The sequence below is a fragment of the Lontra canadensis genome, unplaced genomic scaffold (genome assembly GCF_010015895.1).
Source record: "Lontra canadensis isolate GAN:19392208 unplaced genomic scaffold, GSC_riverotter_1.0 scaffold76, whole genome shotgun sequence".
NCBI classification, from domain to species: Eukaryota; Metazoa; Chordata; class Mammalia; order Carnivora; family Mustelidae; genus Lontra; species Lontra canadensis.
The window spans coordinates 5,380,506-5,401,352 of NW_022631070.1; the positions used below are offsets into that span (position 1 = coordinate 5,380,506).

At 40.0% G+C, this 20,847-nt stretch overlaps 1 long non-coding RNA gene across 1 annotated transcript; it reads right to left on the bottom strand.

Annotated features, from left to right (window-relative positions):
- Positions 1–848: 848 nt before the first annotated feature.
- On the bottom strand, positions 849–9,096 carry LOC116881685. Its single transcript, XR_004385471.1, has 3 exons — positions 9,086–9,096; positions 2,309–2,314; positions 849–1,105 (listed from the first exon to the last, which is right to left on the bottom strand). It is a non-coding gene; the product is annotated as an uncharacterized LOC116881685 (long non-coding RNA).
- Between the last annotated feature and the right edge of the window lie 11,751 nt (positions 9,097–20,847).

The window sequence follows — 20,847 nt, forward strand, 5'->3', positions numbered from 1 at the left end:
ACAGGAGATAAATCCCGAGCTAAACAAATCTTTTGGAATAGGAGGTAAGCCACTTGACCATTGCATCAGAGGGAGACACTAACTTTGCCACACTGGACAGTAAGCAACCTGGCCTTTGCTCCAGAAGGAGGCACTATCTCTTGTCTCCCAAGGCTGCTTGCTATACAAATATCTTTGAAAAGATAACCTGAAACAAAGCCGTGAGTGCCTCTGTTCACAAGACATGTAGAAACATGAGAGACCCACAGAGAATTGTCTCCCAACATAATCTGGAAATTCCATTTTTAGGATTTATCCTACAGATATAATTGTACCAAGGCAAAAAGATAAATATACAAAGATATTCACTAAAGCACTGTTCATAACAACAAAAGGTCACAAACAACATAAATGGCAATCCATTAGAGAGCTTATTAGATAAATTATGTACATCCAAACAATGGAATGAAATACTACACAGTCACTAAAAAGAAAACCTGCTCTACTTGTGCATATATAAAGCAATCCACGATATATTAAGTTAAAACTAAATAAAACAAAATAAGATAAAATGATACATAGCAAACTATGTTTATATAAAAAATTAAGAATGCATTTTGTACATACTTGCCTGTTTATAAAGATATCTGGAAAGATATATAAAAAGCTAACAACTGTAGTTGTATCTAGAGCAAGAAACTAAAAAACAGGAATTAGAGAAAGTCTTATTTTATATTGTAAGTTCTTTTGTGCATTAACATTTTAAATGTATGCGTGTGTTAATTATTCAAAATGATTAAATATTTTTAAAGAAAACTGGAATTTCAAATCTTTTGATTTGAATTTGATCCTGAAATTCCTAGCTGAGCTCCAGGAACAATATTGGATAATCCCCCCCATCCCTTCTTGGGGGAGAGGGATTAGGGTGGGGCTTCTTTAGTCCCCTCAGAGCCTTCCCCCAACTCACATGGTTAACATTATTTTTAAATCCAAGGCCGGGAGAGATGAATCCAAAAAGCAATATTTTTCATCACATGCCAAAAACGGAATAGAGAGAAGGAGTGGTAGGCCTAGGCCCCTCCGATTGTCCCTTGGGGGTTACCCCTCAGCCCACCTCAGTATGGCGCTGGTAGCGGAGGTACCTGGGTTCTAACCTCTAAATAGGGGAGACCCCAGCCTCTAGACAGAGACCCTTTTATTTTTTATTCTGATTAGCCATTTTAAACCAACAAGGAATAAAAAGAAATCCTGATCTAACCAGCAAAAAAAAAAAAAAAAAAGATGGTTCTTCATGGTCCTATGGATAGCGCATTGGAATTAATGGCTTTTTGTTTAAGGAGATACCTTGATGGGCTATTTTGATTGAAAAAAGTAAAATTCCCCGATGATGGCCTAGAAAGAAAATATGGCTTTGCACAATAAAGCAACATGAATTTGTTATTTTCCTAGTGAGAATTTCAAAGTTTGGGGAAGGGAGGTGGGGGAAGGTTTGTAGAACTGAGAAAAAAAATAGAGTTTATGGTTGTGCAATACAGCAATAATGATATCTAAGTAGAAAGATTGCCATTGAGAATATCCCTGTGATGTATAGAAGCTGTCCAGTACTGAGTCTTCGGCTTTTTATTTTTCTGCGTTCTGCTAAAATGCATTCTATTATTCCCAAATATTAGCATTATGTTCTATACTTGCTTTATTTATATACATGTAAATTCTGTCATATAGGCACAAATTTGTATTGATGGTCTTTGTTGAATAGAAAAGAAGGAAATCATTCTGGGCCCTATTCTTGGAATATGAAATTTAACAAATCTGTCCCTGCTAATAGTAGGACAACCTGACATAATGAGCCATCTGGCATGACGCAATATGAACACAGCATCACCTGTTCTTGCCAAAAATGTTTTACCTGAATCTAATCAGCATGCAAAAAATACTGGGGATAGAGAAACAAGTTAAACAACACCTCAAAGAATAATTAGATCTAGAATTTAGAACATTCTAGAAACAACTGGTCTGGTATCCTCAAAAGGTTACTGTCATGGGGGTAAAAATAGTGGAGATACTATTCTGGCGCAAAAAAGATTAAAGAGACACAAAAACACAATGCAGTGCACGACCCTTGATTGATCTCAGTTCAAAAAATATATAAAATATTTATGTAAATATTAGGGGGATGAGAGGGAGTTTTGAATATGGGCTGAATCTTCCAAGATATTGAAGTTGTTTTGTTTTGTTTTGTTTTTGTGAGAGACAGAGAGTGTGAGCAGGAGTAGGGGCAGAGAGAGAAAGATAATCTTAAACAGCTTCCACACTCTGTGGGGAGCCAGACCTGGGCCTCAATCTCATGAGCCTGAGATCATGACCTGAGCTGGTATCAAGAGTCGAACATTACCCTCACTGAGCCACCCAAGTGCCCCAAGATACTGAAGAATTCTTAATTGTTTGGATGACATGATGGTTTTGTAATTATGTAAGACAGTGTCAATAGGAGATATATGTAAAGTATTTAGGAGGGAAGTGTCGCATACGTAACTATCCTACACATTTGGAGACAAGGCAAGTATGAAGTTTGAAAAATTTCATGGTAAGTAGTTGAGGACAGAGATCAGGTTTGAGCAGAAATTCAGTGCAAGAGACTCTAGAGGAAGCTAGGCGGGAATCTTTGAAATGTTCCCCAAATGTCTGGGTGAACTCTTAGCCTTTCTTTTGAATATTTTTTAAAGGATGCCCCAAGGAGGACTTCATTCAGTTAATCCTTTATTAAGCCCTCATTACATGCCAAATCCTCTGTCTGCAGTGGTGATAAGAAAGCAGACATGGAACCCTGGAGAAATTTCCATTTGGGGAACATCTGTGACATCCTTCACCCTGGAGGCTGGCAGCCTATCCCCTCTGCCTCCTTCATCGGGGAACCGGATATGGTTCTGGCAGGCTGTGCCAAGCCCCAGACACTTGTCATGTTTGAAGTAAATCAGTCAGGGTGATTTCCTCCCCCTTTACCACTGACTGGCCTAGAGACAGGCAGGCGAGCCAGGTCTAGCTACTGTGATGCAAGAGAAAGTCTCTTGGGAGCTTCTAGGTCAGCTTTTCCTCCTTAACAACAGAGGGGACAATGTAAGGGAAAGTTCCTAGCCCTGGGCCCTTCCCTTCCTGCTTGGGTTCTGCTGTGTGAGTACACAATGCTTTGAGCTGTGGCATCTGTCATTACCTGTGACAGGAGACATTACCAACACACAAAGAATGACAGCATCGAAAGAAGGGAGAGCCTGGTCCTTGATGGCTTCATTGGGGCAGGGACTGACCTTGGAATCCCCTACCTCGAACCTAGGCTTCTTTCTATAGGACAGTAGCAAACCCATGTGAACCCTTTGCATCTGTTACCTGGAGTTTATCAACTTGTAACCTTTGATCAAGCAGCTCCACTTCCAGGAATTTACCTGAGGGTCTGATGAAGGATTTCCTTAAGGATTCATCTATAATTATAAAGAGCATACGTGTTGCTCCCAAGCAGTAAAGATAAGTTTAAAACAAACTCAAATATCCATTAACGGAATGTGGGTTAAATAAATCATGACATAATTGTACCGAGAAATACTAGTCAGCCATTAAATAAAATACTGTCAAGAGTATGTAATACCACGGAAAGATGTTGATGATACAGTCTCCAAGCCAAGCCTAGCTTCATAGCTACCAAGAACCACATCATTCTCCTTTCCCTTCCTTCTATCCTTCACTCCAAGAGTCATTATTTGGCACCTATTGTATGCCGGGATTAGGCTCAGAACTGAGGATAGTAAGATGAATGAATGACAATTCCTGCTCCTAACTAATTCGCCATCTAGTAGCAGAGAAATTTACAAATAAATCGTTAAAACTCAGGATTTTCAATGCAAGAAGAAACTAGTGTACAAAGAATAGTAAAGGCAAAAAAAAAAAAAAGAGGGAGTGATTGATCATTTGGGGGCGACCAAATCAGAAAAGTTTCACAGAAAGGTGATGTGTGATGTCTGGAGTTGCAAGACAGGAAGGACCTTCCATGCAAGGAGTAGCAGAGACGTGAGAGAGCCCGTGGCACTGGGGATTCACTAATCGTGGTGGGTCTGGCATATTTGCAACCTGGAGCAGGACATTTAAAACACCCCACCCCTACTCTATAAACCTATTTTTAGGGACAATCATGAAATTAAATGAAAAATAATAAAGGCCAGGGTAGAAATACAGAGGATGACATTTTTCTTGTATAGAAATTTCTGTCTATAATTATCCAGTTATAAAAACAATTGGTAAATTTTTTTTAAAGATTTTATTTACTTATTTGACAGACAGAGATCACAAATAGGCAGAGGCAGGCAGAGAGAGAGAGGAAGCAGGCTCCCCACCGAGCAGAGAGCCCAATGTGAGGCTCAATCCCAGGACCCTGAGACAAAGGCAGAGGCACAACCCACTGAGCCACCCAGACGTCCCACAATTGGTAAATTCTGATAAAATAAAAATATTGCAAAAGATATGATATGAGCAACTACTAGGTTATATCACTAACACTTAACACTTGATTCATTCTTTAGTTCTAAAAGAAATAATGAACAATTAAAATGAAGGTTTCGTGTTAAGGATATTACCAAATTCAGGAAAATATTTTACACCCAAGCTAAAATTAGCTCTCGCAAAGCAAAAATAATATACCTACCAGCTCACACAGTTTTACTGATTTCAGTTTTAAACACTAATGAATAATTCCAGGTGGTCACAGACAACAGTGAAATAATGTGAGTTCTGTTTCTCTGCCTTTCCAATCACTGGCTGTCCTTGTTTATTTGAACCTATTTAAATATAAGACTGTAGTGAGACAGCTGCTAGAGACTGCAACTGTGTCCAAAATGTGCCAGAATGGTGCTGGACTCTTCTAAACTTCCTCCTGAAACAAAGGTGGGTAGCCATGTCCATGTGTGTTGGAGGCTGACTGTACAACTGGGAGTTCTCTGGATTAGCGGTCACATGGAAAACAATATTTATGAACAAAAAAGTAATAAAAATCTGCTCACTTGAAATTTATATGATTAAAACCCAGCATAACCATGGGAACCATTTAGAACTTAGATCAACAAAAGACTTTTTTTTTCTGGGAGGTATAGTCTATCCCTGACATTTTTAAAGAGTTTTAGGGAGATGTGTGTCAAGAATGTTGAGAAGCCTGTACGTGAAGCCAGTAACATCCAAAACAAATAGTGATGCTATCTCCTCAGTAGTTTTCTTTTTCTTTTCTTTTTCTTTTTTGTTAGTGGCATGTATTTCTTTTTTTATTTCTTTTTTTTTTTTTAATTTCTTTTCAGCGTAACAGTATTCATTGTTTTTGCACCACACCCAATGCTCCATGCAATACTTGCCCTCCTTAATACCCACCACCTGGCTCCCCCAACCTCCCACCCCCTGCCCCTTCAAAACCCTCAGATTGTTTTTCAGAGTCCATAGTCTCTCATGGTTCACCTCCCCTTCCAATTTCCCCCAACTCCCTTCTCCTCTCCATCTCCCCTTGTCCTCCATGTTATTTGTTATGCTCCACAAATAAGTGAAACCATATGATAATTGACTCTCTCTGCTTGCCTTATTTCACTCAGCATAATCTCCTCCAGTCCCGTCCATGTTGCTACAAAAGTTGGGTATTCATCCTTTCTGATGGAGGCATCATACTCCATAGTGTATATGGACCACATCTTCCTTATCCATTCATCCGTTGAAGAGCATCTTGGTTCTTTCCACAGTTCGGCGACCGTGGCCATTGCTGCTATGAACATTGGGGTACAGATGGCCCTTCTTTTCACTACATCTGTATCTTTGGGCTAAATACCCAGTAGTGCAATGGCAGAGTCATAGGGAAGCTCTATTTTTAATTTCTTGAGGAATCTCCACACTGTTCTCCCAAGTGGCTGCACCAACAGTGTGAGAGGGTTCCCCTGTCTCCACATCCTCTCCAACACACGTTGTTTCCTCAGCAGTTTTCCACTGAAAAGCTATAGTAAGATTTACATCACCTGTTGGGCTGTCGCACCAGATGGTGGACTCTCAGACTCCCAATATGGATCATGCTATTTCTGCCATGACCAAGGAGGTACAAGATGTAATTATGGCAGAAGGAAGGAAGGGAAAAAAGTCAGGGAAAGAGGAAGGGGGGAGGGCATAGCCTGAATGTTAATATGTCCCCAAACTTCATCCACTGAACCCTGACACCCCAAGGTGATGATGTTAGAAGGTGGACCTTTGGCTTGATGGTACCCCGAAGCAGAGCTTTCATGAATGGATTAGTGTTCTTAAAAAGGAGTCTTCAGAGAGTTCCCTTGCCCCATGTGAAGAGAGAGCAGGAAGATGGTGGCCTATGAACCAGAAAGCAGGTCTCACCAGATATCAAATCTGCTGGCACCTTGATTTTGGACTTCCTGATTTCCAGAAATGTGAGAAATAAATTTTTGTTATTTATAAGCCACCCAGTAAATGGCATTTTTGTTATAACAGATCAAATAATCTAGGGAAGGAAGGAAGGAAGGAAGGAAGGAAGGAAGGAAGGAAGGAAGGAAGGAAGGAAGGAAGGAAGGAAGGGAAAACTTCACTTCTGTAGCCATTCCAGGGGCTACAACTCACTACAATCACTTATTGCTCATGTTCTAGATTTCTATCTTTTAATCAAGAATAAATAAATGCTCTTTTAGCATTTATTGAAGTCATGAGTTTTGTGTTAGACCCATCTATGTGATATTTATACTTATAAAACTTTTTATATTAAAACTGGGTGGCGGGCATTATGGAGGGCATGTGATATGAGGAGCACGGGGTGTTATATGCAACTGACGAATTATTGGACAGCACATCAGAAACTAATGATGTGCTGTGTGTTGGCTAACTGAATTCAAATTAAAAATTAAATATCAATCAATCAAATTAAGTGCTTTCTTTAACAGCAAACCATCATTGTATGGTGGCATATTGCTATCTTGTACCATTTGCTCATATTTTTGTTAGGATTTCCACTTCTCTACAAAGGAAACCAGTCTCTTCTTACTTCCCTTCTCCTCCTCCTTCTAGTTCTTTGTATTAAATTTCTTCTAGCTTCTGTAAACTAATCAATGTGTTGCCTACACAATATATATTTGTTACTTTTGTAAGATTATAGTGCTCCATAAAATCCTTAAAGACATTAAGCTGGATTTTTTTAAGAGTTAATGAGTAAATAGTTGTTGAGAAACAAAATATCTGTGCTTTACAAGGCTTCTAGATGCTTGTTTTTTCAGCACGTGCCAGAGCAGCCGTTAGAGGAACAATTCTAGTTTCTGCCCTGTCCCACTTTTGCTGGGGCACGTCACAATGCCACATCACCAGCAGCTTCATTTTTATCGGTATAAAGGGTTCTGGGTAGATGCGATATCCAAAACTTCTTCCAATAGCTCAGTGTTTTTTCTGAATCCCACAGATAACTTCTTCAGTTCAGAAGTTAAGAAAGATCACTTTAAAACTAAGATCATTTTTTCTTTCTTTGCTTTGGTTTCCTACCCAAAAGGAAGGCAGGTGTGGAAAAATCACAAATATATTCACTTTGTATAATTAATAAAATCAGCACACTTCTCTGTCCCTGTCACTCCAGGAGGGAGTGGAGACAGCAAAGTGACACTCCCATCACTGAACAGGTCTCATGAGGCACCTGTCAGGTTGATCAGTCATTAATCATTTACCGGAGCAGCTAACACAGCGGGTGGCCTTCTTCCCAGCTTTCTGTGTAGAGATAGTGTGAGCTCTCATTTCCCGGAATTTAATCATAACACAGGAATGATTTGCAGTGTGACTTCCCTTATCAGAACGGAGAGTTGATGATTAGTTAGAACCCCATTTCCGCTGTGGCTTGCCCCCATTAGGACAATTCCCACACAAGACCTTCGAGCCGGGCTGCTATTTAAGGCAGACTTGTTGCCCAACTAAGCCAAGCTGTCACTCAGTTACATCAACAAGTGCCTTTCAAAAAAGGGGTGTGGGGGAGAGCTTTCTTCACTCTATTTATCATGTTAAGAATCTGAAAATCCAGATTAGTGCAATTCTGTTTAAACAAGGACTCTTCACTTTAAGAAATTATGTGCTTCCCTAGTGTAATTAGAACAAGTTCATTTCCAAAGAAAACTCTGGATCAACACTCACTATTTTTTAAAGGTGTATCTCAAATAATCAGACACTATGCATGACAATTACCTACAGTCAGGGCAAGGAAAATAATCTTTATCAACTCCCTTAAACATCCAGGAACTGTTAGATGTCTTACATATGTGCTTGGAATAAGTCTTGGTCCTGCGATCAAGATTTGCATGACTTATCACATGACTTTATTTCCTTAAATCAAAGTCAATTCCAAGTCACTGAGAGAGTACAAAGTCCAACTGTGGAGGCTTCTTTCCATTCAACACCTTCTCCAAGGTTAGAAAGACACACACACAGCAAAACGTTCATCTCCTGTTCATACTCACATGGCCCACCGGAGTTGGGTAGCCTGTGGCATTCATGCCAACCTTGGGCAGAGGAATCTGTATCAAGATGGTAACTTCAGTTGCTAGGGTTCAGCCTGGGGGACCACATGGCCATTCCCTTCAGTGGTCTTCCCACCTTTCCAGATGTTGCCAGACAGAGAAGAGCAGAAGCCCCCTATTCGTGGGACCCACAGATTCCTGTTCACTTCCAGATCTTGGAATTACCCTTCTCTCAAAGTCAATAGCTTCTCTTTACTACCTATGGCTTAATGCCCTCAAGAAGCCCAGGCTTCCAGAACTCAAATCCAGGAAGAAATCAAATCCCATTGTACACAACTCCTGACTTCCATTCTGCATCACAAGACTGGCACTGCTGAAGCATGGGCTCCTGGGTGGCAGTTAATAAGAAAACAGCCTGGGGCACCTGGGTGGCTCAGTAGGTTAAGCATCCAACTCTTGATTTTGGCTCAGGTCATGATCTCATGGTTGCTGGATCAAGCCTGCGATGGGCTCCGCAGTGAGTGGGGAGTCTGCTTAAGATTCTCTGTCAGCTTGTCCTCTCTCTGTCAAAATCTTCTTTAAAAAATAAATAAATAAAATGGCTAAACAGTGGGGGGAAAAAAGGAGTGAGAGATTCTCTGTTAGGACAGGAGATAACCTGACCTTCTCAGAAGTGAAGACTGACATGACTCACACTCTTGAGTTATCTTGGCCGGATCTAAACCCCTTTGAACATTCAGATCACTGGACCAAATGGAGCCAGAGAACTGAGGATGCCGACTTTGAGCGGGACTCAGTCACCTTAAGATGACTTGCCCCAGCTCCATGCTTTGCTCCCCCTTGTGTAAGCCCCTTCATGACACCCACCAACAGGCAGATCCAGATCCAGATCCAGATCCAGTTTTAAAAAGTGCCACAGTCAAAACATTTTCATTATGGGAATGTAAAATGGTACAGCCACTGTGGAAGACAGTGTGGAGGTCCCTCAAATAATTGAAATGGAACTACCTTTTGATCCAATAGTCCCACTTCTGCATACATATCCAAAAGAATGGAAAGCAGGATCTCAAAGAGATATTTGCACACTCATGTTCATTACAGCATTATTTATAATAGCCAAGATAAAAAAGCAGCCTAAGTGTCTATCAAAGAATGAACAGATAAAGGAAATGCGGCATGAGATCTATCCACACAACGGAATATTATTCAGCCTTAAAAAAAAGAAGGAAATCCTGTCACACACAACAATGTGGAAAAACCTTGAAGATGTTATGCTGAGTGAAATCAGCCAGTCACAAGAAGACACATACTGCATGATCCTAGTTATTGAGGTAGGTAGTGTAGTCAAATTCACAGAGACAGAAGGGAGGATGGTGGTTTTCAGGGGCTGTGGAGAGGAGAGAGGGTGAGTTGTTGCTATTCAGTGGATATTATATTTCAGCGTCAGAAGATGAAAAGGTCCTAGAGATATGTTTTACTACAACATGCATATAGTTACTATTACTGTACACTTAAAATTGTTAGGGGGGTAAAATGTGTTGTACGTTTTTTACTACCATTCATTTTAAAATGTATTTTCAGGCTTTAGCCTTGCTCAGGAATCAGTTTTTAGGAAAAAAGGTACTGTCTCTCCAAAGCCTCTGTAAAGGTTGGTAGGGGAAACAAGGTTGGGGAGAAAGGATTCTAAGCCAAGGAAAAATATACAGCCCATAAGACTGGGGAATTTCTTGGGAAGACAAGTTTGAGTGATTCCTGTTTGAGGAGCACAAGTAGTGAAATCAGAGAAGAGAGGTAAAGTACTATTCTTTATCTGCCCAACAGAGGGAAAATTGCCTGTGAATGATCAGTGCCAGGAAGGGACTCGAGCTCATGTCCAACAGCCCCTGACCCACTGCACGTGATTCAGCTACACCATCTCCACAAATGCACATTAGCAGCATGACATGACCCCACGCATTCCAGGGGATCTCTCTCTGTCCCAACCATGGAAACACTACCCTCTGTGGTCAGCCGACTCACACCTGACCATACATCCTAGTCAGGGAGAAAGGGGTAGAACATAGACACACAAGTATAAATCCTATCTGTCTCTGAATAAAGATGAAAGCAAGAGTAGGTTCATTATAGCACAACACAGTCATCGCTGAAAGCACATACCATTCCTGGAAAATATAGGCAGAATGCATCCCTATGGGTTACCGACTGATGTGTTTCCCTGGTGGTGTGAACTGATCTGTCTCCCCTAGTGTGGGAGCAAGGCCTTCAAAGAAAGCACTGGGAAAAATAGAATTTAAAAGTCATGTATCAAGCAAGGAGTTAACAGCTATAATTTGGGTTCCTTTGCTTTATTAGGGAAGGAAATGAAATGAGCATGTGTCGGCATGGGTTTGGGACAATATAGTAAATACAGAGATGGAAGAGACACATCCTCAAGGAGCTCAGAGTCCGGCAGAGAAGATAAGACCTTTTACACATCCGAACAGTGGTTGGTACCCCATAATAAGTTCTTGAAATGATCAGCATCGTTCACAGCCACAGAATGCCAGGTTCTTTTAGACACCAACAGATTTGGGAAGACTTTAGGGAGTATCCATTTTGGGGTACACTACAGAGATCCATCTGGAGGACCCTAAATCTTTCAGGACCATTCACAACTAGACGGCGGCCAAGCAGCTTCCTGGGCCTGAGAATGCCTCTGAGGATGAAGGGTGACCCGAACAACGAATAAATGGATGTGGCTTCTCCGTTCTCCCGCCTCCTTTCTCAGTCCAGCTTCCACGGGCATCACCCAAGGACATTCTGTAATGGTTACCCTGGGAGGCGCAGATCTCATGGAGCCGAAATGTGGCTCTGGGTTTGGCTCGACTTACACCTACATGTCCCCAGGCTGGGTCACAGCGTGGGCCTCATCTTTTCTTTTGGCTTTTACTCAGATTAATTTGCAAGACGAGCAGACCGCCAGCCAAGAAGTCTCTTTCTTTTCCTCTTCTTTTTGCAGAGACAAGTTCCTTCACTGAATGAAACATAGTGACTTACGGTACCAGCCCAATTATTAAGAGCCACTTTAGTTTAAAAATGCAATTTGTATTTTTTCATCTGCATTCTTGACAGATGAACAAACTGATACCTTTAGGAAGTTGTCAGCCTGGTCTTTGGGGACACCTCTGACTCAGCTGTTACACAAAAATGAAGGTATAGTTATTAGAACCAGAATACCTACAGACATGAAAGAGGCCCCACCTGTGATAGACTGAGAAGGAAAGCTTTGCCGACTCAAAAGTATTCTCCACTTCACACAGCCTCCAATACCCCATATCAAGGGAGCACTCACCCACATAACAAGCCTCCTGCTCAATGCAAATGACCTGAGACAAGTCCCCACACTCGGAAACAGCTCTGCTTGTATTCTGTCCTTCATGCGCCCCTCACGGTGGCATCTTGCCAGAGCTCCTACAGCAGAAAATATTTTTCTTCCTCCCAACAGTATCACCACACCACACCCAACTGTGTTGCATCCATAAAATGTCTGCAAAGAATAGGAAGGACAACTCACTGACAACTCTAGTCCTGATTCTGAATTTCATTTTGTCATCTGGGCCCTACAGGTGCCCTGTTCCTGTTCTTGATGCACATACATGCAGTCTCTTTATCCTTTACCTACTCTCTCCTTGGAAGTCAGACATCATCCCTGTGTCCTATCTTGGGAACAAGTGGTATATTCCATTTTCTCCCAGAAATCTGCACAAATAATTTCTCCCATGTTCTTCCTCCATGCATGTCAACCACTGCAAATGCATAGCAGGCAGGGGGACGCTGGGCCATCATTCTAGCACTCAGCCTAACTTTCACTCTCAGATTATGCTCTCATGGAACACAAAAGGATGTCCTCAGACACCCCCCTTCAAAAAATTCCCAATTTGCCCAAGGAAGCCTGGTCAGTGAAGGAGACCAAAGTTCATCTCAAGATTGTGTTGTTATCTTCCTTACACCTTTATAATGTACAGGTGAGGTCCAGTCCAATCATCCCGCTGCCTTAGGTCCCTATGAACTGGATATGGGAGTCCCTTTTACGATGTGAATGTCTGACAATACTTGCAGACACCAGTCCATAGCAGATAATCTCAGTCCCCAAACTAAGCTGTACTGAAAAAGGCTAATTTCTTGCTTCCAGTCCAACATGTAAAGAGGTTAGAAGTCATCACTACCATCCTTACAACAAGAAAAAAGGCTGAGCAAACTAACGATCAACAAGTCTTGTTAGAGTCAGAGAATTGAGGTTACAAGGCAAACAGCTGTCCCTAAAACTTGACAGACAGAGAGGCAAATAGAAAAAAAAAATCACAGCTCACCCAGAGCAGAAGCCCAAAAGCAGAAGCCTAGAGCTGGAGCCAATATTTGCAGGAACACATTAAGCTATAATTGACTATTGCTAGAGGTTCAGGGTAGATGAGCTTAAGAATCAGAAACTCGAATGGGACCCAGTCTTAGGGGTTTCCTCATGCTTTTATGAGTTTTACCTCCAAGAATCCTGCCAAATTCTCACTGTGATTTGAGAAAAAAAAAAATCCCCTATTGCTTCTAAAAGGAGGAAGGGAAAACATTCTATTCTCATTAACAAGGCCTGCCCTCAAGGGGAATTATTTACCAGTGTCTCACCAACTGGGGCTTTACCGAAGCCAAGGAGGGAAAGAAAATTCCAGCTCAGACTCAGGGAAAGAATGAGACCTCATCAAAGGACTACACAATGTTTATTATCCCTCACATATTGCCACCATATCAGTAAAGCTCCTGTATAATAACAGCTGATTACAGAAGAAATTGAAGGAAAGAAAAAAGAAGGAATGAAAGAAAGGGAGAGAAAGGGAAAAGGAGAAGAAGGAAAAGAAAAAGCAAACCTCAGACCCTATTTAAGAAGTCTTTAGGAAAATCCAAGACAGCAGAGGATACAAAAACAGGAACATTAGAGGAAATTTTAGCCTCTGACACCACAGCTAAAGAGTAAACACAGCCTAACTTCTAGGCAACTAGACCTAAAACTCACATCAAAGGCCTACCCACCTCAGTTTCTTTCACCTGATGCATCATATCTGACTTCCAACAAAAAATTACAAGGAAGCTAAAAGGCAAAAAGCACAATCTGAAGAGACAAAGCAAGAATCATAACCAGACTCAGATATGTCAGAAATCTTGGGATTATGAGACTGAGATTTTTTTTAAATATTTTATTTATTTATTTGACAGAGAGAGAGAGAGAGAGATCACAAGTAGGCAGAGAGGCAGGCAGAGAGAGAGCGGGGAAGTAGGCTCCCCGCTGAGCAGAGAGCCCCATGCGGGGCTCGATCCCAGGACCCTGAGATCATGACCTGAGCTGAAGGCAGAGGGTTAACCCACTGAGCCACCCAGGCGCCCTGAGACTGAGATTTTAAAAGAACTATGATTCATATGTTAAGTGCCCTAATGGAAAATGTAGATAATATGCAAGAACCCATGAGTAATGTAAGCAGAGAGATGGAAACATCTAAAAAAGAATCAAAAGAAAATGCTTGAAATTGAAACCACTGTAAGAGAAATGAAGAATGCCTTTGATGCATTCATCAGTAGACTGGACATGGCCAAAGAAGGAATAAGTAAGCTTGAAGAGTGTCAGTAGTAACTTTCAAAGTGAAAAAGCAAAGAAAAAAATAATTAAAAAGGCAGAGCATAATATCTAAGTACTGTGGAAAATTATAAACTATGTAACATACACATAATGAGAATATCAGAAAGAAAAGAAAGAGAGTAAGGAACAGAACAATATTTGAGGTAATAATAGGTGAGAATTTCCTTAAAATGACATATCTCAAACCACAGATCCTCAGAGAAACTCAGAGAACACCAACCAGAATATTTCTAAAAACCTATATCTAGGTATATCATGTTCAAACTGAAGAAAATCAAAGAAAAAGAAGAAATCTTGAAAGAAGCTGGGGGAGGGGGAACACTTTACCTATAGACAAACGAGAATAAGAATTACATCAGACTTCTCTTCGAAAACCATGCCAGCAAGATGAAAGTGGAATGAAATATTTAAAGTGTTGGGAGAAAAGCAATCAACCTAGAATTCTGTATCTATTAAAATTATTATTCAAAAGTAAGGAAAGAATAAAGATGTTTACAGAAAAACAAATAATGAGGAAATTTGTTACTAGCAGAACTGTCTTGTAAGAAATAATTTTTAAAATTCTTCAGAGTGAAGAAAAATGATATAGGTTAAAAAAAATAAAACCTCAAATGTGTAAAAGAAAGGAAGAGTACTAGAGAAGTAATAAGTTAAAATTAATTCTTCTTAACTGATCTAATAGATAACAGTTTGTTCAAAATAATGATAGCAACAATGAATTTGGTGATTAAGCTTACAGATAAGTGAAATGAATGACAACAACATTATAAAGGACAGGAGGGAAGAATTGGGAGTATCCTGTTATAAGCTTATTTGCACAACAGTGAAGCAGCACTGTTGTTTGAAATTGGACTTGAATTAGTTGTAAATGTAGATTGCATACTCTAGGACAACCACTAAAAGAAGTTAAAAAAAAAGTATAATTGACATACTAAAAGAGGAGAAAAAATAAAATCATACAAAGTGTTCAATTAAAACCAGAGACGGCATTCAAAAAGATAAATACATCCTTGTGTTCATTGCACCGTTATTTACAATAGCCAAGATGTAAAAGCAACCTAAGTATCCATCAACAGATGCATGTATAAATAAAATGTGATGCATATAATGGAATATTACTCAGCCACAAAAAAGAGTGAGATCTTGCTATTTGTGACAACATAGATGGACCTAAAGGGTATTATGCTAAGTGAAGTAAGTCAGACAGAGAAAGATTAATACCATGTGATTTCAATCATAAGTACAATCTAAAAAACAAACAAACAAAATAAAACAGAAACAGACCATTAATACAGAGAACAAGTTGGCAACTGGCAAAGGAGAGAAGCAGAACGTGGGTGAAACAGGTGAAAAGGATTAAGAAGTACAAACTTCCAGTTATAAAAGATGTAACTGGGGAATATAAAGTACAATATAGGGAATACAGTCAATAATATTGTAATAACATTGTATGGTAACAGATGGTAACTAGATGTGTGGTCATTTCATAATATATATAAATGTTGAATTACTATTTTGTATACCTGAACTAACATAATATTGCATCTCAATTATACTTCAGTTCAAAAAAATAAAACAGAGATGGCAGAAGAAGGGCAGGCATGGGAAAAAAGAAACAAAGAACCAAGGGCAAGGAAGCAATGAATAGAAAACAGTTACAAACATGGTAAAGACTAAACCAACTGTCATAATAATCACAATAATCACTTTAAATGTGAATGGTCAAAATGTTTCAATTTAAAGACAGAGACTGTGGGACGCCTGGGTGGCTCAGTTGGCTAAGCGGCTGCCTTCGGCTCAGGTCATGATCCCAGCGTCCTGGGATCGAGTCCCACATCAGGCTCCTTGCTCGGCAGGGAGCCTGCTTCTCCCTCTGCCTCTGTCTGCCTGTGCTCGCTCTCTCTCCCTCTGTCTCTGACAAATAAGTAAATAAAAAATCTTTAAAAAAAAAAATAAAATAAAGACAGAGACTGTCAGAGTGAATAAAAGAACAAAAACCCACGCAATTACAAGAAACCCACTTGAAATATAACAACACAGATAGATTAAAAGTAAACAGAGAAGAAGTTGGAACCCTTGTGTACTTCTGGTAGAAATGCAAAGTAGGAGTGCCTGGGTGCTCAGTCAGTCACATGTAGGACTCTTGATATCAGCTCAGGTCACGATCTCAGGGTCGTGGGATTGAGCCCCATGTTGGGCTCTGTGTCAGTGGGGAGTCTGCTCGAGATTCTCTCTCTCCCACTCTTCTGCCCTGTCCCTTTGCCCTCTACCTCTGCTCCTCCCCACCTGCTCTCTCTCTTTCTCTCAAATAAATATTAAAAAAAAGAAATGCAAACTAATCCAGCTGCTGTAGGCAGTTCCTAAAAACTTAGGTATAAAATTACCATATGATCCAGGAAGTCCACTTCAAGGTTTATACCCAGAAGAATTGAAAGCGGAGACCCAAACAGATACTCGTATATCCATGTTCATAGAAGCATATTCACAAGAGCCAATACATAGAAACAACCCAGAGGTTTACTAATGGATAAGTGGGTAAACAGAATGTCATATATGCATACAAGGAAATATTATTCAGCCTTAAAATGGAATGGAATTCTGATACGTTACAACACGGATAAAATTTGAAAATGTTATAAATTTTAAACAGTCAGAGACAAAAGAACAAACATTGAACAATTCCATTTATATGAGGTACTCAGAACAGGTAAATTCATATAGACAGAAAGTAGAAGAGAGGCCACTAGCTTCTGGGGGAGAGTTAAATGGTTAAAGCTTTTTTTTCCAAGTTCTGAAAATGAATATCCATGATAGTTACACAATATTGTGAAAGTACTTAATGCCATTGAATTGCATAGAAATGGTTAAAATGGTAAATTTCGTGTTATATAGATTTTTTTTTCACCGCAGGAAAAAAATTAAGAAAAGGGATAGAGAAAGACATTTCATTTTATCACTTATCAAAAGAACACTGGAGTGGCTATATTAATTTCAGACTCAAGAGCAAGAAAAATTATCAGCGATAAAGAGGAGCACTATGTAATAATAAAAAGGTCAAGGAGACATAACTGGTCTTAATATGTATGTGCCTAAAATGAAGCATCAAAATACATAAAATCTGATGGAACCACAAAGTGAAACAGAAACACCCACCATTACAGGAGGGGTGCAACACCCCTCCATCCGAAATGGTCAGTCCAACAGGCAGAAAGTCAGTAAAGACAGGGTGAACGGAACAGTGCCATCAGTCAACTGGATGTAACTAACATTTGTGGTCTGCTTCACACGACAGCAGCAGGTACACATCCTTCTCAAGCTCACATGGAACCTACACCAGGAGACCACATTCTGGGTCAAGAAAATGTATCTTTAAAAAAGTGCTCTCAGACCACAGTGGAATCAAACTAGAGATCAACAGCAGAAAGACAGTTGGGAAAAAAAACACAAAATAATTGGGGATTAAACAACACACTGTTAAATAACGCATGAGTCAAAGAAGACGACTAAGGAAACATTTTTAAATGTTTTGAAGAAAATGAAAATACAACCCACCAAAATCTGGAGGAGCAGTGGGAGCAGTGCTTAGAGGGAAATGTTTAGCATGGAATGCATACATTAAATACACACACACACACACACACACACACACATACATATGAATTAGTGAAGACTACATCTGAAACTAATGATGTCAGTAAGTTGGCTAATTGAATTTAAATAATATCTAAAAATATATATGAAATCAGTGATCTAAGCTTCTACCTTAGGCAACTAAAAAGGTAGAGCAAATTAAATCCAAAGTAAGCAGAAAAATATAAATAAGAATATTAGAGCAGAAATCAATGAAATTGGAAACAGGAAAACAATAGATAAAATAGAACCACTAGGTAGTTCTTTGAAACATCAATAAAACTGGGAAACCTGGGGTGCCTGGGTGGCTCAGTGGGTTAAGCCTCTGCCTTTGGCTTGGGTCATGATCTCAGGGTCCTAGGATTGAGCCGTGCCTTGGGCTCTCTGCTCAGCAGAGAGCCTGCTTCCCTCTTTCTCTCTGTCTGCTGCTCTGCTTATGTGATCTCTCTCTGTGTCAAATAAATTTTTAAAAATCTTTAAATTAAAAATAATAATAATAATAATAAATTTTAAAAACCTGGGAAACCCCTAGTCATGCTAACCAAGAATAAAAGAGATAAGACATGAATCATTAATATAAGAAATAAAAGTATGGACATCATCACCAAAGGTCCCACGGACATTAAAAAGATAATAAAGGAATATTATGGATTACTCTATACCCATGAATGTGATAACTTAGATGACATGGACTCATTCCTTCAAAGACACAGTCTACCACAACTCCCACAAGAAGAAGCAATCCGAGTAGGCTTCTATCTATTAAAGAGACTGACTCCGTAATTAATAATCTTCCCAAACGGAAAGCACCAGGCCTGGATAGTTCCACTGGTGGATTTTACTAAACTTTTAAGGAGCAAATCATATTCATTTTCTACCATCTGTTCCAGAAAACAGGAGAGGGAACACTTCCTAACGATTCTATGAGCATTCCCCGCACACCAAAACCAAAGACACCACAAGGAAACGACAGACTGTTCTCTCTCGTGAACACAGATGCAAAAATGCTCAACAGAAAATTAGCAAATGTGACTCCAACAATGTATGAACAAAGAACTATACATCACAGCCAACAGAATTGGAGCCACGGAGGCAAAGCTTGTTCAACATTCAAAAATCAATTAATATATCCTATCTCATCCATAGGCTAAGGATATAGTTTTGTGATATATATTATGGCTTTTATGATTAATTATATAGATATAATAAGGGATAGTCACTACAGAGGAAAAAAACAATTGATTCTGTCTGGTAGAGGACAGAATCATAAGGAAGGCATCATAAAGGAAGTGACACTGGTAGGAGGTCTTGAGAGATGAGTAGAATCTCTCCAGGGAAGGGTGGTTGAGGGAGAGGCACCTGAGAAGGAAGGTGACTCGTCAGATGTGGCTGGTGTGTGGTGTGCACAGTGCAGAAAAGCTCCGGGGTCCCCTGCCTCTCGTATCTGGCTACTCCACCCGCCTGCAAATCCCAGATTCCTCCAAGAGGTACATCTTAACACCCTTTCTTACACACACTGCATCCTGCCAGGGTCAAGCATGATGAGAAAGTAATCTTTATAAACCCGACACTGCCTCTCACACGAGGACCTTGACATGTCAAAGCTAATTGACTCTAGCTCCATTTATGCAATGGTAAATATCACTGGTCTTTATTTATCAAATAGCTGGAAATTTACCTCACCTCCTCCTGCCCCTGGAGCTAGTTAATGGTTAGTTTCTAATTGCTGCCTCATATTGTCTGGTGGGAGATTCCGTATGACTCAGGGCTTTACTGAGTATGACATTCCAGGAGGTCACTGGAGAGACACTCCCCCTGAACGTGACCCCAGGCACACAGGCTGTGACCCCAAGCAGACAACAGGAAATAGCCTCTCCCCTCTAAGTGTTCAGACAGCCATGAAATTTCTGAAAAAGAAAAGGAAAAAAAGGAACCAAGACACTTGCCACTTATAGTACGATGGAAAGGGAGAAATAAAATCTGTTCAGCCCACTTTTATGAGACCAGATGCCATTTCCCAAGGCTGATAGGAACCCTGAACGGCTCCACAGAAAAGAACATTCCCATCCTTCCAAATGTCTAAAATATGCATATGCATGTGAGATATCTGACTACGAATGAAGACATTCGTAACTATGCATGTTAGATATCTGACTATTAATGTTTGTAACACTATATGTTACAATGTTAAGAGCTGTCACATCAAAGACACAAGATATTGTAAATGTTCATGTATACATAATCTTTTTTTAGATTTTATTGAGAGAGAGCACAACAAGCAGAGGCGAGGGGCAGAGGGAGAAGGAGAAGCAGGCTCCTCGCTGAGCAGGAAGCCTGATGTGGGGCTCGATCCCAGCACCCTTGGATCATGACCTGAGCTGAAGACAGATGCTTAATGAACTGAGCCACCCAGGGGCCCCTACATAAACACAATTTAAATTTGCCTAAATATCATATATATGATGGTGCATCTTCATTCAAACGTTAAAATAATTCAGAATAAAAGTAATTAGAAGTTATGGCTAATGCATTATTATAATCTTACTTAGATCCATGATCTGCTTAGGGATAGTTAGTAACAACAGCTGAAATTGATCAAGCACTTATAGATTTACAGACTGCTCAGAGGTTCATGTGCGTCTTTAGACACCCTTAGGACAGCAGTCTTGGAATTATCCCATTTTGCAGATGAGGAACAGAGGTCTGCACTAAATCAGCCAGGAGATGACAGTCAGGACCCAAATTCTAGTCTGGATCTAAATCTTTGATTTGAAGCGCCCCTCTACGGTCTCCTTGAAATGGCTGCTTCGTTTCTATCCCGTCACTAAGCATTTAATGAGCTCGTGTAGAGAACACTACACTAAGCACATAAAAAATGTGTATAAGATGCAATCTGCCCTCAGTCTAGTAGGCAGTATCAATTTTACCTTTCAAATCACGAGGCAGAAAGCAGCTTTATTCGTAAGAGAAAAAATAAGAAATAAATTTCCTTCAGTGGATAAATGGTTAAATAAACCCTGGTACACCCACATAGTGAAATATTACTCAGCAATAAAAAGGAATGAATTATTCACACATGCA